Source organism: Salmo salar, chromosome 09 (assembly GCF_965601325.2).
Source record: "Salmo salar chromosome 09, fSalSal1, whole genome shotgun sequence".
Lineage (NCBI taxonomy): Eukaryota > Metazoa > Chordata > Actinopteri > Salmoniformes > Salmonidae > Salmo > Salmo salar.
Genome location: NC_138299.1, coordinates 45,492,110 through 45,505,696, shown reverse-complemented (window position 1 = coordinate 45,505,696; position 13,587 = coordinate 45,492,110). Strand labels below are relative to the sequence as shown.

The 13,587-nt window shown below is 42.1% G+C and overlaps 1 long non-coding RNA gene across 2 annotated transcripts; it reads right to left on the bottom strand.

Moving 5' to 3' along the window:
• Nucleotides 1-2,372: 2,372 nt before the first annotated feature.
• Nucleotides 2,373-11,837, bottom strand: LOC145858016 (uncharacterized). Of its 2 annotated transcripts, none has more exons than XR_014378757.1 (3): nucleotides 10,041-11,837; nucleotides 9,776-9,828; nucleotides 2,373-7,941 (listed from the first exon to the last, which is right to left on the bottom strand). It is a non-coding gene; the product is annotated as an uncharacterized LOC145858016 (long non-coding RNA). The 2 variants fall into 2 exon arrangements; XR_014378758.1 differs by lacking the exon at nucleotides 2,373-7,941 and having other exon boundaries at nucleotides 10,041-10,157; nucleotides 10,329-11,837.
• Nucleotides 11,838-13,587: the final 1,750 nt, after the last annotated feature.

The following is a 13,587-nucleotide window of genomic DNA, read 5'->3' as shown; positions in this document are numbered from 1 at the left end:
AACAGGCTCTGCCCCACCTGCCCTGAATGACTGGTCGCCACTGCTCATGATATGTCATCAACTCTACTTTGCTTCAAGACTAAACAATGTTTTCGCGACATGTATCTACTGTACTGTTGTCTAATAGCAACTATGGGGAACAGCAGCACTGGCCTGACGACCGCCCAGATCTCCTAGGTCTCTTCCTCAGTGCTTGTGTCGTCCCTGTCAACGCTCGGCTCTGTGAGTGTCTGGAACCTGGGCCAGGCCAGTGCAGTTATCACTACCGGAGGCTTCCAGGTGAGGGTGCCATCTCCTTTATACTCATAGAATCATAGTCTCAGCCTTCTATTTTGACTCCGAGTTCTACTGCATTGTTTGGATGGATCAAAGTCTGTTTGATAAGAAAATATAAAACGTCTCCCTGTGTCTCAATGGGTTAATAAAATAAATGTTTTTTATTGATAATCACACTTGAATGAGCCTGATCTGATTACTATTTGATTGACAGATTAACACTGCCTCCTCCCTGATCTCACTGGGCACTGTCCTTGGGGGCATTTTGTCAGCGATGATAATGAACATCTCAGCCACTGAGCTGTTGACAGCATCCCAGAGCTCTGTTTGTCACCAACATGCTGGCTGTCCCACAGATTGTACAGGAAGCCTACATCAGCAAGGTACCAGGTGGATCTGAGGATGTTGGATTGGCTACAGTAACAGTTTTGTGGGTCACACTGATATATGATGCTCTATTTGCACCTAAATTCCTCAACATGACGAAGGGACACATTCTTTGTTATAACACAATAGTTGTCTTTCCACTGTCATTCCCTATTAGATAATCACCATCAACCGAAACCCCAACACGTTGGTTGTAAACATACCTGATGCCATGGCCATACTGATCCCCAGGGCTCTCCTGACATTTCTCAGGAGACTGTTATGGTCTTGACATTACTTATGAACATCACTTAGCTAATACATCTCACACATGATTGACTCATTTTTCCACTATTGACCTGCATGTACGATTTACTGAAAGACAACCTCTACCTGAACTTTGCAGATTATCCCTCCGACATGCTACTCTATTACAAGTAAATATCATGCTGTTTGTCATCTCTTCCTTTTGTCATCTCCTCCTGTTTGTCATCTCTTCCTGTTTGTCATCTCTTCCTGACGGTCATCTCTTCCTGTTTGTCATCTCTTCCTGTTCGTCATCTCCTCCTGTTTGTCATCTTTGCATTAAAATAATGTATAATAATCCAGACTACTGTAACTGAACTACCAGGAAATACAATCTGACTTTATAATCCTTCATACAGTATGAGTGATGTGTGGATCACTGGGTTTAGGGAATGTTTTATTAACTCATTTGTATTAGTCCGTGTTCATAGTTAATTTCATTCCAGCAACTCGAAGGCTGAGCAAAGCAGTTGCAGGTCCTACTTCAGCGCTTTAGATTCTGCAGACTTCTCCATCCTCTTCAGCGTGCTGAAAAGAACACACTGCTACTGGACAATGCAAAAAGTTGCTTGGAGAGTGGCTGCAGAGTTGTGTCCTTCATCTATAGATGAATATCTCTTCTTGATCTCCTTTTAAGATGTACAGTGGCATAGGAAGTGATCCCTAGTGGCATATACCCATAGCCTGCAGTTAAGTCATATACCAGTAACACTCTGTATTCCACAGCTTTTATTGTGTTGAAACACAATAGCCAGTTTCGTAGTGTCAGTGTTTTCCCCACGTACAGTTCCATAGTAGAATGAGTCAGACACGTCTGGTTCTCTAAAACTGATAACACTATCATACAAACCAAGACCAACACTATCATATCAGTTCATTTTTGTTTGCAATGGAATTTTGGAAAGGTTGTGGTTTTGACAGCTCCTGAGTGGCACAGTGGTCTAAGACACTGCATCTCAGTGCAAGAGGTGCCGCTACAGTCCCTGGTTTGAATCCAGGCTGTATCATATCCGGCTGTGATTGGGAGTCCCATAGGGCGGTGCACAATTGGCCCAGCGTCGTCCGGGTTTGGCTGGGGTAGGCCGTCATTGTAAATAAGAATTTGTTCTTAACTGATTTGCCTAATTTGAAAAAACATATATCCCTAGGCTATAGCCAATCACAATTACAGAATGTTGGGAGGTCAATACAGTTATATAGAAACATATGATTATGAATCACCTTTCATTAATTAATGCATCACTTTGCTCTGTAATATTCAGGTAATTAGTGGAGTGAGTTTTACAGGTACTGGGTAACATGGTGTACACTATGGACGGCTCCTACATCCCAAACTCTGACCCCTTTCATTCTACAGCCACTCAGGTCACGCTCTGGTCACTGCCATGGAAACTCTCCTGCTTTCATGGACAACACAGTATGGGTAAGTAAATAACCTTTATTTGTACATGCAATAAGAATACAATTTACAATCTTTAACTTTTCAGAAACACTGTTATCAACAAACATTGGAAGACCTTGGAACCCTACCATTGTATGTGACGCAAAAACTTCTGAAGCCTGTTCACAAGAGTAAGTTTACACTTGTTAACTTTGTAAAAGGGTGCAAGCTATTGATACAAAAAAAATGTTTGGTTTGGTATTCACAGGAGGTGGAAAGAAAATTATTTAAGTTCTTCATATGCCAGCTGAGGAAGAAGGGAACCCTGAAGAGGAAGCTGAAGAGACTATTCAAGCAGCTCAACTCACTCCGGAGATCCTAACGAGGAGCAGGTAAACCCACTATGCCCTAATCATCTTGGAGAAACAGCTTTTAAAAGACTAATTGATCATTAGCTATGAGATTTTCATGGGTAGCATGCTTGTGTGCTGGTGGGTGTCTATGACTTCTCTTTCTCACCATTGGTTGCATTTCAACAGGATGCACCACTGGCAACATCACCCAGTCGACCATCGCAGACACCTAGTTCCCCTTCGGTTATGACGTGACCCAGTTTGATCTTGGCCCGGACACCAACGTTTTGAGACAATCTTGATACGGTCACTGAAAAATTGGATGATGATGATTTTAGCTAAACTAATCCAGCTAATAATGATATCAATATGGCCGTTTGACGTTTGCCTCTTAGAAACAGAATGGAAACTATGACTATGGCCGTGCATGTTTCTACTCTGGGAAGACCAGTCCAGTTTTTAAACTGACTCCTTGATTCATTAATTAAAATGACTTGGGGATGAATTAATCTGTGCAAAATCGTGTTCTACAGGCTTCTTCATCAGGCATTGTTGACTATCAGCTCCAGGTGCTGGGGCCCGTGTCTCGTGTGGCCACTCTTGATGACATCACAAAGTAGAGAGCTATCAAAATCACTACACTGTCAGCACTGATGGACTCCAACGATGGTTCATGTCAGCACTGATGGACTCCGGTAATGGTTCATGGGAAGCAGCGAAGGTATATGTGGGGAAGAGATGTTTTGTACTTTCTACTTTTCTTTCTATGTTGCTTCACTCTAATACAGGTATCTCTCTCTGTGGATGCATTCAGAGTAAGGCAGTCATCACAACATACTTGAACACGTTCTTAACTCCTTGGGGAGCTCTGAGTTAAAGACCATAAACTCTAGTCTGTGTTCTCTGGACGTGAGCTTCCTGAAGACATTACATCAGACTGCCTGAAGTGAGTATATCTGACCTGCTTAGGAAAAAAAACACGAATGATTTATTTCACATTTCTGTTTATCAAGTCATGGACAACAATGAGATAATACGCCAGCTAACCTGTAGTCATAGCTAACAATGAGAAAATATTTCAGCTAAACAGTAGTCCTGGATAACAATGAGACAATATTGTAGCTAAAGAGTAAACCTATATATACTATATGATCCTAGATATGCCAATAACTAATTGACAAACATATATCCCTGTCAACTAAATTGTGTAAATGTTTGTGTTTCTCATTTATCTTCTAAGAAATACCAATTCCCTGGATGTGACCTCTTGCTCCACTGAGCAGAAGAGTGCTCTATATGATATGACCAAGACTGCCTTTAGCTCACAGCGTAGCGCTAATACAACATATTACCAACTGATCAGTCCCTACCAAGGTAAACAAACACTACGGAAGAGTATTAGGGACAAATGAAAAGAAAAAAACATTGATGGGTGATGGTAGTTGGATTTTTATTTTGCATGAATAGTACTTTAAAAACTAGAAATTCTTTGTGAATAAAGTAGATATTTCCAGAATAAAGTTTAAAAACATTTTTGGGAATAAAGTCAATGTTTTGAGTGGCAATATTTTGAGATTTTTATTTTGAAAATAGTCACATTTTTGGGAATAAAGTCGCAGTTATATTTCAATATTAATAGTAGGGGATTTGTCTTCTAGGTTCCCTGTCGCTGTGCACGCCACCGTTGAAATGCCTGAGTTAGATGACTGGTGAAACTATACTTTAGAATTTGCTTTAGTAAGAAGGAAATACTTTCTCTTTTAGCACACAATAACCATGTAAGTATTAGGACCTGAAAGAGGTTGTGCCACAGATTGGGTCTTTTCAGAAGCAGGAACCACAGTACATACAGTACATACAGAGACGGGTTGAGTGTGTGTGTGTATATGCAGGTGTGTGTGTGGGCGGTAAAAAGTAAGGGCAAAACAAATGGCCATCAATCTAATGATCTAATTCAAACAGGCGTCACTGTGCACTCAAGCTTATCAATCTAATGACTTGCACACACACACCAGTATTTCCCTGGCAGTTTCAGACTAGTCTTACACTCTTCTGTTTTCCATGGAGCATTAAGCATAAACAACTGTTGGCACTGTCACTGACTGTGAAGAGACCTGGGGTCCCTGTCAGTCCGCCCTCTAAATTCACTACAACATTCTGCTGTGTAGCCTAGGCGAACACCTAATCTGTGTATAATGGCAACTATTAATGACGTTATCCATGGTTCCTTACTAACAGTATTATTTCCCCCTTAAGGCAACTATTCTTCTAGTGAACTACATGGGCACAGCGAAATAAGCGAATTATATTGGGATCCTGTTGACCGGGGGCTGTGTGTGTGTGTGTCCCATGTCAAGCTGCTCTCTAAATTCGCAACTACACCAGCCCATTATAAACCTACAGGCCCACTAGATTGCAGCCCATTATAAACCTACAGGCCCACCAGATTGCAGCCCATTATAAATCTACAGGCCCACTAGATTGCAGCCCAGTATAAACCTACAGGCCCACCAGATTGCAGGCCATTATAAACCTACAGGCCCACTAGATTGCAGCCCATTATAAATCTACAGGCCCACTAGATTGCAGCCCATTATAAACCTACAGGCCCACCAGATTGCAGCCCATTATAAACCTACAGCGTCCCACTAGATTGCAGCCCATTATAAATCTACAGGCCCAATAGATTAAGTATCCTAACCAGTAGGCTAATTGTACATTACAGTGGGCAAGTGAAAGTAAATTACAGGCCTATCCAACGGCTGCAGGAGGAATGAACAATGAAGAAGGGATTTTACACAAACGTGTCTGTGGGAGCAGAGGCAAGTCACCAGTCATGCATGCACAAAGCAGCTAATCTGAGGCACTGTTTGAATATATTCATGGATGGATTCTCACTTTATTGTACTAATGGGCTGCAATATAGCAGTGTTGTAGTGAATTTGTAGAACAGAAGGATAGTTGCAATAAGGGGGAAATACTACTGTTAGTAATGAACCGAAGGTAACTGAACTAAATGACTATTGCCCCGTAGCACTCACTTCTGACATCATAAAGTGCTTTGAGAGGCTAGTTAAAGATCATATCACCTCACCTGATACCCTAGACCCACTTCGATTTGTATACCACCCCAATAGATCCTGACGATGTGATCACACTGCCCACTGCCCTTTCCCATCTGGACAAGAGGAATATCTACGTCAGAATGCTGTTTATTGACTATAGCTCAGCCTTCAACACCATAGTACTCTCCAAGCTCATCATTAATCTCTGGGACCTGGGTCTGACTTCCTGACGGGCTGCCCCCAGGTGGTGAAGGTAGGAAACAACTCCACTATGCTGATCCTCAACACTGGGGCCCCACAAGGGTGCTTGCTCAGCCCCCTCCTGTACTCCCTGTTAACCCATGACTGCGTAGCCACTCACTTCTCCAACTCAATCATCAAGTTTGCAGACAACACAATGGTAGTAGGCCTGATTACCAACAATGACGAGACAGCCTACAGGGAGGAGGTGAGGGCCCTGGCGAAGTGGAGCCAGGAAAATAACCTCTCCCTCAACGTCAACAAAACAAAGAAACTGATTGTGGACATCAGGAGACATCAGAGGGAGCACCCCTCTATCCACATCGACGGGACCGCAGTGGAGAAGGTGAAAAGCTTCAAGTTCCTCACCGTACACATCACTGACAATCTGAAATGGGTCACCCAAACCGACAGTGTGGTGAAAGAACTCACAACAGCTCCTCTTCAACCTCAGGAGGCTGTAAAAATTCGGCGTGGCCTCTAAGACCCTCACAAACTTTAACAGCTGAACCATTGAGAGCATCCTGTCGGGCTGTATCACCGCCTGGTACGGCAACTGCATCACCCGTGGTGCGGTCTGCCCAACACATCACCGAGGGGCACATTGCCTGCCCTCCAGGACACCTACAGAACTCTGTCACAGGAAGGCCAAAAAGATCATCAAGGACATCAACCAACCGAGCCACTGCCTGTTCACTCCACTATCATTCAGAAGGCAAGGTCAGTACAAGTGCAACAAAGCTGGGACTGAGAGACTGAAAAACAGCTCACTCATAAGACTGTTAAATAGCCATCACTAGCTGGCCTCCACCCAGTACCATGCCATGAATTTAGTCACTATCACTAGTCGGCTACCACCTGGTTACTCAACCCTGCACCTATGTACATAGACATGGAATCACTGGTCATTTTAATCATGCTTAAATACTGTTTTACTAATTTCATAGGTATATACTGTATTCTAGTCAATGCCATCCTATTAAACTATTGCTGAGATATATATATATATATATATATATATAGTTTAATAAGGAATTTGAAAATATTTTTTACTTGAAGTTTTTCCTGATTTCATGATCTGTTCAGGTAAAACTCTGGGTCCTATTCGTAGGCTAGTTTACAACGTTAACTTTTTTCATCACTGGCACGTCTGGGCCAAAAATCTACTAGCCTGAACAGAATTACTACTGGCCGGGACATGGTCTAGTTTCTAAATGCATTGGGTTCATGCAGGGCCTATACTATAGGTTGGTATGCTTTCTGTCAGTATGCAGCTACTGTATTAATAGGCTGTATTTGGTTCAATGTATTTAAAAGCTGTTTAAAATAGCAACGTAAGTCATTACTCTGTTCTTTAGAATTGTGTTACTTTAGAAACAAATGAATGTAATTAATATGTCATTGTGAGATTTTTTGGTATATATATATATATATATATAGAGTACAAGTCAAAAGTTTCAACACAAATTCAAGGGTTTTTCTTTATTTCTACTATTTTCTATGAAATAACATATGGGATCATGTTGTAACCCCAAAAAAGTGTTAAACAAATCAAAATATATTTTCTATTTGAGATTCTTCAAAGTAGCCACCCTTTGCCTTGATGACAGCTTTTAGTCATTTAGCATCCATCTTATGATGGCTAAGTGAGACAACCACAAATCAGTCATAGTAGCCTAAGTACATTTCTTCCTAAAAGTAGCTATCAGCAAAGTCAGTGCTAGTAAGAAAAGACAAGCGTGAGGATTGGTGCAAAGAAGGTGATGTAGGATTAATCAAGATACTCTATCAAGTTTTTTAAGTGCAACGAAATACTCTGAAAATGTCGCTGAGAAGTTTATTGATTTGTCCAGCAAAGCACTGCCGTAGAACTTTTTCAAACCTTACGATTCTAATGGTCTTCTGTCCATCCTATTTGGTCTGCAGTTTATGCATACATAGTGATGTACATCCACTGAAGAAAAAGGAATAAAAACAACAGTGAGATTTGACTAACACGTTCATTAGTCATATAAAATAGAAACAATGAAATTACATCTTAACACATTGCTAAAGTTTTTCTGGATAACTGCATCTCAGACCATGTATTTCAGGTTCTTAAACTACGTGACCAAAAGTATGTGGACACCTGCTTTGTCAAACATCTCATTCCAAAATCATGGGCATTAATATGGAGTTGGTCCCCCCCCTTTGCTGCTATAACAACCTCCATTCTTATGGGAAGGATTTTTTATATGGGGTGGTAGGTAACCGAGTGGTTAGAGCATTGGGCCAGTAACCAAAAGGGTGCTAGATCAAATCCCCGAGCTGACAAGGTAAAAATATGTTGTTCTATCCCTGAACAAGGCAGTTAGCCCACTGTTCCTAGGCCTTCATTGAAAATAAGAATTCATTCTTAACTGACTTGCCTAGTTAAATAAAAGTAAAGGTCAGGGATCTGTAAATAAAAGGTACAGGTCAGTTGAGGTCAGGGTTCTGTGCAGGCCAGTCAAGTTCTTCCACACTGACAAACCATTTCTGTATGGACCTCGCTTTGTGCAAGTGGGCATTGTCATGCTGAAACAGGAAAGGGTCTTCCCCAAACTGTTGCCACAAAGTTGGAAGCACAGAATCGTCAAGAATGTCATTGTATTCAGTAGTGTTAAGATTTCCCTTCACTGGAACTAAGGGGCCTAGTCCGAACCATGAAAAACAGCCCCAGAGCATTATTCCTCCTCCACCAAACTTTACAGTTGGCACAATGCACTGGGGCAGGAAGAGTTCTACTGTCATCTGCCAAACACTGATTCGTCCATCTGACTTGATAGATTCATTGCATTGCTTGCTTGCTGTTTGGGGTTTTAGGCTGGGTTTTTGTTTAAAAACTTTGTCATCTGCTGATGTAAAAAGGGCTTTATAAATAAATGTGATTGATTGAAGTGGGATTTATCACTCCAGAGAACACGTTTCCAATGGCGACAAGCTTAACACCACTCCAGCCAACGCCTGGTATAGCGCATGGTGATCTTAGGCTTGTGTGCGGCTGCTCGGCCATGGACACCCATTTCATGAAGCTCCCAACAAACAGTTCTTGTGCTGATGTTGCAACTAAGGACAAACTATTTTTACACGTTACGCGCTTCAGTACTCGGCGGTCCTGTTCTATGAGCTTGTGCGGCCTTGTGGCTGAGCCGTTGTTGCTCCTAGACGTTTCCACTTTACAATAAGAGCATTTACAGTTGACCGGAGAAGCTCAAGCAGGGCATAAATTTGACAAACTGACTTGTTGAAAAGGTGGCATCCTATAATGGTGCCACGTTGAAAGTCACTGAGCTCTTCAGTCCGGGCCATTCTACTGTCAATGTTTGTCAATGGAGATTTTATGGCTGTGTGCTCAATTGTATACACCTGTCAGCAACGGGTGTGGCTGAAATCGCTTAGTCCATTATTTTGAAGGGATGTCCACATACTTTTTTTGTGCATATACAGTACCAGTCAAAGGTTTGGAAACCTACTGTACTCATTAAAGGGTTTTTCTTTATTTGTACTATTTTCTACATTGTAGAATAATATTGAAGACATCACAACTATGAAATAACACACATGAAATCACGTAGTGCCCAAGAAAGTGTTGTTCCAGCCCAGAACTAACACACCTGATGCAAAATGTTCAGCCAATTATGGTCTTCAGTCTGGGCCATGATTAACTGAATCAGGTGTGTTACTGCAGGGCTGGAGTGAAAGTCTGCACACCTAGTACTGCAGGGTCAGAGTTGAAAGTCCCTGGTGCATTATTAACAGTTTATTACCTCATTGTCTCGAAGAGATATGGCCCCTCCCTGGTTGAGTTGTCTGAATATTTCTGTTGAAAGGGGCATGAATTACACTATTTGCAATGTTGGTAAATAATACAAAGGCCATGGCTTCAAACACTCATCTTGCAAACTAACTAGGATGATCCTGTGAGCGCCATGAAAGCCTAACTGTACATGCTCATTAGAATGCCACAGATGGAAAATTAAAAATCCCTACGAAATAAAATTGGTCCCCTTTTTATTTTAGTTGTGGACTTACTAGCCATGCGGTCCATGCGTAGAACGAGGCTGATGAAACTCTCCAGGCTGATGTTTCCAGAAGATCCACCGTAGCGCAGAGCAATGAGGTTCAGCAGACTATCACTCAGCCTGACCCCTGTGGAGGACAGACAGACCTCACACTTTTATGCCACAGTTATTTCACAGGTATTAAGATGTCAGCCCTGAGGAGGGCGCTGGTCTTGACGGTTCCTGCTCAACTATGCTTTTTTTATGGTTATTCTTACATTAATTACATTCGCTCCTTTGTCCCCGCACATGGGCTTACCTGCTGGTGACGTAGAAGAGGGGGATCCCAAGCTAGAAAGACTCCTCTTCCTAGCATCCTGATGGCTAATGTCTAATCGCTGGGGGACTCCAAGCTAGGATGTAAACACTGGCTACATGTCCTCCTCTTCCTAGCATCCTGATGGCTAATGTCCAATCGCTGGAAAATAAACTTTGAACTCAGAGCAAGGCTTCAATCGCGGAGGGACATCAGGGAATGCTGTGTCTTTTTGTTTTTACAGAGATGTGGCTTATGGATGTCACATTCAACTCTGCTATTCAACCAGACAACTTTCCCATATCGGTCGAGCGGTGGCTTCTGGTAACAGTGGGGGAGGGGTATGTTTCCTCATCTACAATTCCTGGTGTACCAAAGTTGAAAAGATCTCGAGCTCCTGTTCATCCGACATGGAGTTAATGATAATATACTGACTCCACGACTGTTATTAAAAGCTGTGTACATACCGCCACACGCAAACACCAAGTCGGCACTCAGCGAACTGTACAAGATCATTAGCCAGCAAAAGTCTTCTCCCCAGAAAGCAGTATTTACATCCACCCATGTCTCATCCATCATCATTGGGGAATATACAGTGCATTTAGAAAGTATTAAGACCCCTTGACTTTTTCCACATTTTGTTACATTACAGCCTTATTTTAAAATTGATAAAATTAAAATACAATCCACATCAAATCTACACACAATACCCCATAATGACAAAGTGAAAACAGGTCTTTAGACATTTTTGCAAATGTATTAAAAATGTAAAACAGATACCGTATTTACATAAGTATTCAGACCATTTGCTATGAGACTTGAAATTTAGCTAATTTACATCCTGTTTCCATTGATCATCCTTGAGATGTTTCTACAACTTGATTGGAGTCTACCTGTGGTAAATTCAATTGATTGGACATGATTTAGAAAGGTACACACCTGTCTATATATGGTCCCACAGTTGACAGGGCATGTCAGAGAAAAAACAAAGGCAAATCCATCTGTGTGGTGCCCACTAAAAGCCTCCCTCCCAGACAAGCTTAACACACTATATGCTCACTTCGAGGCTGACAATACCAAGCCATACAGGAAGACTCTCGCTGCTTCCAACAACAAGGGTCTTTCTCTCACCGAGGCTGACGTGAGGAAAACTCGCAAAAGAGTGAATACTCACAAAGCCTCCGGCCCAGAAGGCATCCCTGTCCTCGTCCTCAGAGTGTGTGTTGACTACTTGGCGGGTGTCTTCTCGGGCATCTTCAACCTGTCCCTGTCCTCATCCTCAGAGTGTGTGTTGACCACTTGGCGGGTGTCTTCTCGGGCATCTTCAACCTGTCCCTGTCCTCATCCTCAGAGTGTGTGTTGACCACTTGGCGGGTGTCTTCTCGGACATCTTCAACCTGTCCCTGTCCCAGGCTGTATTCTCCACCTTGCTTCAAGGAGACCACCATAGTCCCAGTGCCCAAGAAAAACAAGGTGCCCAATGACTATCGCCCTGTCGCGCTCACCCCAGTCATAATGGAAATACACAAAATAGTCCAAATTGGTGAAGTGAAATTTAAAAAAAATTACTCGTTTAAAAAAAATATCTAAAATAAAAAACGGAAAAGTGGAGCATGCATATGTATTCACACCCTTTGATATCCAAACAGGTCAGGGACAAAGTTGTGGAGAAGTACAGATAAGGGTTGGGTTATAAAAAAATATCCATAACTTTGAACATCCCACAGAGCACCATTAAATCCATTAATAAAAAATGGAAAGAATATGGCACCACAACAAACCTGCCAAGAGAGGGCAAGGAGGGCATTAATCAGAGAGGAAACAAAGAGTCCAAAGATAACCCTGAAGGAGTTGCAAAGCTCTATAGCGGAGATTGAAGTATCTGTCCATAGGACCACTAAATGGTACAATCCACAAAGCTGGGCTTTACAGAAAAGTGTCCAGAAAAAAGCCATTGCGTAGAGAAAAAAATGAGCAAACACGTTTGGTGTTCGCCAAAAGGCATTTGGGAGACTCCCCATACATATAGAAGAAGGTTCTCTGGTCAGATGAGACTAAAATTGAGCTTTTTGGCCATCAAGGAAAAGGCTATGTCTGGCACAAACCCAACACCTCTCATCACCCCGAGAACACCATCCCCACAGTGAAGCATGGTGGTGGCAGCATCATGCTGTGGGGATGTTTTCATCAGCAGGGAATGGGAAACTGGTCAGAATTGAAGGAATGATGGATTGCGCTAAATTCAGGGAAATTCTTGAGGGAAACCTGTTTGTCTTCCAGAGATTGAGACTGGGATGGAGGTTCACTTTCCAGCAGGACAATGACCCTAAGCATACTGCTAAAGCAACACTTGAGTGGTTTAATGGAAAACATTTAAATGTCTTAGAATGGCCTAATCAAAGCACAGACCTCAATCCAATTGAAAATCTGTGTTATGACTTAAACCTCTTACATCTAGACGTTCCGCTAGCGGAACACCTGCTCCAATATCCAATGATAGGCGTGGCGCGAATTACAAATTCCTCAAAAATACAAAAACTTCCATTTTTCAAACATATGACTATTTCACAGCATTTTAAAGACAAGACTCTCCTTTATCTAACCACACTGTCCGATTTCAAAAAGGCTTTACAACGAAAGCAAAACATTAGATTATGTCAGCAGAGTACCAAGCCAGAAATAATCAGACACCCATTTTTCAAACTAGCATATGTCACAAAAACCCAGAAGACAGCTAAATGCAGCACTAACCTTTGATGATCTTCATCAGATGACACACCTAGGACATTATGTTATACAATACATGCATGTTTTGTTCAATCAAGTTCATATTTATATCAAAAAACAGCTTTTTACATTAGCATGTGACGTTCAGAACTAGCATACTAGCGTTCCAGACACTATCTGAAAGGGTAAATAAGGGTTGCGCGCATGGCGCAATTCGTGACAAAAAAAATCTAAATATTCCATTACCGTACTTCGAAGCATGTCAACCGCTGTTTAAAATCCATTTTTATGCCATTTTTCTCGTAAAAAAGCGAAAATATTCCGACCGGGAATGTCCATTTAGCTAAACAGAGGAAAGTAAACAAAGCTTTTTGTCGACGCGGGCACGAGCCTGAGTCTCACAGTACTGTAACCAGCCACTACCCAAACGCGCTACTTTGTTTCAGCCAGAGCCTGCAAAGCCACGATTCAGCTTTTTACCGCCTTCTGAGACCCTATGGCAGCTGTAGGAAGTGTCACGGGACAGCTAAGATCC